At 35.1% G+C, this 5,285-nt stretch overlaps 1 long non-coding RNA gene across 1 annotated transcript; it reads right to left on the reverse strand.

The window, feature by feature from the left end:
* Positions 1 to 893: 893 nt before the first annotated feature.
* Positions 894 to 2,081, reverse strand: LOC141377887 (uncharacterized). Its single transcript, XR_012390988.1, has 2 exons — positions 1,844 to 2,081; positions 894 to 1,765 (listed from the first exon to the last, which is right to left on the reverse strand). It is a non-coding gene; the product is annotated as an uncharacterized lncRNA (long non-coding RNA).
* Between the last annotated feature and the right edge of the window lie 3,204 nt (positions 2,082 to 5,285).

The following is a 5,285-nucleotide window of genomic DNA, read 5'->3' on the forward strand; positions in this document are numbered from 1 at the left end:
AAAAACACTGACAGCTAATTTCAAATGCTATGAGTCACAATTATGAATTCCCCGCATCTTTAAATCCTCTTTTTTTTTGTTGATTCCTCTGCCCACACTGAAAAGTCACCTCACCTTCGCACCTTCAGTTATGTCATATTGCGGTTGACAAATCATAGCAAGACCGGGATGAGTTGTATATTGCATAAAGTGCATGTGCCGAAAGCATTTTGTGCTTTACTTTAAGGCATGGATCTCAAACTCGATTCCGGGCCGCAGCTCTGCAAATACCTGTTAAAAAACACCAGTTATCCAACTAATTAAAGTGTTCAAGAGTAGTCTAGAACACCTGAAATAGTTGGATTAGCTGTGTTTTATTAGGGTTGGAGCAAAACTGTGCAGAGCTGCGGCCCTCCAGGAACTGAGTTTGAGACCTATGCTTTAAGGTAAACTGTATTATTGTATACTTTCAGAAATAAAGGTACACACGAGGTGTCACTGGGGTGGTATCTTTTCAAAAGGTACACATTTGTACTTAAAGGGTCTATATTGGTATCTCAAAAGTATAAAATAGCACCTAGAAAATTTAGGAGAAACACTTTTCCACTTTTTAGGTACTAATATGTACCCTTGAGGTATTAATATGGACCTTTTAGGTACAAATTTGTGCTTAAAATTTTATTTCTGAGAGTGTGTAATAATAAGGTACAGTAGGTGACACTTCAATGTTGGCATTACTGCCGCACCCTTTACCGCCGCCGCTCTAAAGAAGTAAGAACATGTTTTTTAGGTATGACCGCGGTTTGCGACTATGATGGCAGGGGGCACAAACAGACAAGATTCGAACAGACAGAAAGAGCCTATACATTAGCTGTAAGTACTCTACTACTTGTAAATAAAGATAAACAATCAAACAAAGCATTATAATTCCTTTATTAATCATTAAAAAGACAATTAGGTTACATTATTTAAAGCCATTCATTATTACACTGATTGGATCAAACTTTTGATTCCTTTTTCAATATTAACATATTTTCTTTAAAATCGAAATGTATATTTTCCTGCCAATGATATTAAACAATTCGCCTGAACATCCTGCCAGCAGCTATGAAGCATTATTAAATCTTTATTTTTCCAAGGAGCGGAACAAATCACCATTGCACAATTGGACGAGCACAAACAAAAATATAATTTGTATATTTTTCTTTTATAAAATATCTTTTTGAAACGAATTTCATTTGCTATAATTTGTATTTTAATTCTAATGTGTTTTTCGTTGGTCATTAACTACTAGATAAAAAAATAACGAATTATCTTTGAAATGAAGTGCTTCAAACGCAGTGAACAGTTCATTTTCAATTTTTTTATTTTATACGGTTCCTTTTACAGCATCGATGTTGTAAAGTGATTAAAATACAATCAGTCAAACAGACTTCAACATTAATTTAGTTTTTTAACTGTAAAACAAGATGAAAAGCCATTTATACGCAGGCACTGTCAGGATCAGCAGGCTAGCGCAGAAAATCCATTGAAAAATACTGGGGTGTTCATATTTTAAAGACATGGCGCAAAAAAATATTATTGACGCAATGCTTCTTGCACATTCTGAGACCTCCTTTATGTTGTACATCATTCAGGCAGTGGAGATCATTGTTTTTTAAAGAAAACAGACCTTAAACACACCAATTTACACACTGTTCACCAGAATCGCTTGATCCAGGTTACTGAAAATTCTGTAAGTCCTTCTGCATACTTCTGCACAAATCCAATTCATGCAGCATGACCCCTAAAATAAAAACAAAGACAAAACAACTTCAAATGGTTTTGCCGGTAATAATCAGCTCCCATTTTTTGGAAATCTTACTGTTTTCCTTGGTGCAGTTCCTCTCCTATTAGTTGCTGAATGATGCAGAAAACCATTTGTGGAAGCAAATCTTCCATTTTTAAAGAAACATGATATGGGTAAACTTTTTGCTTCTTCCTCCACAAGCCTGACCTCTCATCAGTATCACAGAAGATATACAAGTGGTGTCATTTTTCATATCTGTGGTTTCATAAACAACACTTCTTGCCTTGTACTCTGAGATGAACTCCTTGCACTCGCATAAATAATCGCTTCCGTTATGTATAGTGAAACAGGATTAACTGTTTGTGTGCCTTGAAATAGATTGTAAATTAGAAATGAAACAGAAAAGCACCTTTACCTGTAAGTAAAAACTTGCTTTAGCACGCAGGACTGACTGGAGAACTGTTTGTCAGCATAATTCTGCAGACATATGCAAAGCAATTGAACTTAACCTTTATTTGTCAATGCCTGTTTATGCACCGTCAACCATTTCCTGTTAGCTTGTGGCTTTTTTTTTTTTTTTTTTTTTTTGCAGATGCATTGAGCAGAGTACTATAATATACTGTCACACATTTTGCTCCAGTAAATATGTTTTCTATTCTCTATGCTATTTTTGAAGGTTCATTTCTTTATACAAACTCTGTGTTAAGATTCGATTTTGTTACAATAAAAAGTTTCAAAGTTGCCGGTGTCTACAATCACAATACTTTGTGCATTTGGCAGACACTATTATAAGAAATGATACATTATAATCATATTGCATTCATTGTACACTCATTACACAATACTTTACACTATGCTAAAGGTTTGGAGCATCTTTTGAATAAAAATTTTCATTAAATAAATTAAACAATGTTCTGATATATTTCCTCATAAATTGTGGCCCATATTAACGTGATAGCAATCACTCCATTGCTGCGGATTTGTCTGCGGCTCATCCATGATATAAATCTTCCATTCCACCACAACCTAAAGATGCTGTAATAGACTGAGATCTAGAGTTTGTGGAGGCCTTGAGTATAATGAGATTTAATTCAAGCCTTATTGACATGGTAGAAGAAGCCATAAATGCAGAATGGGTTAATTTTTTCATGCTGCTTGAACCAAATTTAAATCAGACCATCTAAATGTTGCAGACAAGTTGATCCCACGTTATGTGCTTACATTAAAATTAATAATTTGTTACAATGTACTTATAGTGGAAAAACATGTGTTTACATTGTACTTATGATTTATTAAACACATGCATGTAATTGGATTTTTGATTATACTGTTGACCATCCCTTACAACTTAACCCACCTTTAAACCTACCCATGCCACCAAACCCTTCCCTAACCCAGCCCTTATCTCATCTCAAGAGCAGCACAAGTGTTCTGGGATACATTACGAACACAATAATTACATTGTATTCATTTTTTGATGCAAGTACATTGTAATTAAGGCCACTTAATAAAAAAAATGGGACCAGGAAGTTTCTTCCACTATTATTGTCCAATTTTGGTGAGTCAGTGTGAATTATAACCTTGGTTTGGCGTTTTTATTCTTCTTCTGCTGCTGTTGCTCTTCTTATTCAAGTTTTGTTCTTGGTTGTAATGATTACAACCAAGATTGCATCCTAATTATTTGAAATACTGCTGTTTTCTGTCAGCCTGAAGCAGTCTGGTTATTCTCCTCTGACATCTGGCATCAACAAGGTGATTTCACACACAGAACTGTCGATAAATAGATCCGCCTATCTGATGCTAACAACAATTTTTCCATTCAAAGTCATTTAAACAACCTTTTTTTCTGCACTCCAAGATTTGAACTTCAGCACATTGTCTTGACTATGTCAACATGCCTAAGGGTATTTAGCTGCAACTATGTTATTGTGTGATTACATATTTACATTCACGAAAATCTGAATTCACCTATTAAAGTGACAATAACATGATTGGTTCCTTAAACCTCTGGGAATCCCCGGCATGATTTAAATATTGAATGTCATGGAATAAATAACAACGAGACATTTAAAAGTACACTGAAAGAAATGATTCAAAGATGATTCATAGGATTAACTAAATTTCTTTTAAGGTAAGTGGTTATAAACAAATTTATTGGACTGAATTTAAACAAACACATTAAGCTGAACAATTAAGCTTTCTACATTTAATTTGTTTAAATTTAGTCCATATGCATTGTTTGCAGCAAATTTGCAGAAACCCTTTTTTTTTCTGTGTATTTTGCATAATTCAAGCAACACTAACAGTCTAACAATACCTAAATTATCTAATACTCAGAAAAACATTATTTATAGTAGGACTGCATGGTATTGGAAAAATCTGACATTGCAATATTTTGTTTTGCCATGATATATATGAGCAACATCACACGAGTAGGAGTGCAATATGGCTGTTTATTGGCTCTGGCTCCTGCCTTAGTGTCCCACCAGCGATGATATACAGCCATATTGCACTGCTACGAGTGTGATATTGCATATATACAACAGTCTGACGACATAATATGAAAAAACGAAAATCAAACACAAAGAGTCTAAAAATCTATTTGTATGAGGAACTACTTTCTTCGGCCATTCATTTACATCTGCAGCCTACGTTAGAAGAGCAGAAACCATTGCTGATTGATACATGTCACTTTAGGGTGCTTTCACACCTACACTTTTGTTTCAGAACCTGTCTCGTTTGCCCAGTTAGCGCAGTTCGTTTGGCATATGTGAAACCACCAATCGCTCTCGGATCCGCAACCACCTCTCCTGACAGCTGTAAAATAAACCCTGACACTGACCAATGTGAGGAGAGTTTATTCACACGTGACTTGTTTTAGCTCTTTTGGCCCATTTAGAAACTTTGCAGTGTAAAAGCGAACCGCTCCAAGAGCAAAGAGCAACAATGTAACATTTTTAATCTCTGTTTCGGAACAACTGAATCGATTCACATGTGTAAAAGCACCCTTAGAGCTAGTATTTGAATGATTCTCTAGCGTAATGTCTAAAGTAATGACAAAACAGGTGATTTTGCTCACACTTGCAGTGATTATAAGGCTGAACAGCATAAAAAGCCCTCAGTTTACAGAGATTTCCCAGTATTTCGCTGTTGCAATGGATTTCACAATAATTAACCCCAAAAAAGCAAAAGGAAAGCAAACACTACCAGATTACGATGGTATAAATACAGCACTACAAAATACAAGAGAGATAGATCGACTTAGAATGTAATTTACCTGTTTTACAATGATTTGATCAGCTGTAGTTTGAGATTATGCTGAGTTTTTCTCCTCTAAGGGCTTATTATGTGGTCTCTGTCGCCATCTTGGGTGGATAATCAACCATCTTTGCTCTGCTCCGTATGCCAGGCTGATGGATGCCGATAAGCTGTATCTCAGAAATTATAAATATTTAAAATAGTCACTATCCTTATAAATAAACTGCATAGTTGCAGTCTAAATAACTACATTCTTTCC

The sequence above is a fragment of the Danio rerio genome, chromosome 15 (assembly GCF_049306965.1).
Source record: "Danio rerio strain Tuebingen ecotype United States chromosome 15, GRCz12tu, whole genome shotgun sequence".
NCBI classification, from domain to species: domain Eukaryota; kingdom Metazoa; phylum Chordata; class Actinopteri; order Cypriniformes; family Danionidae; genus Danio; species Danio rerio.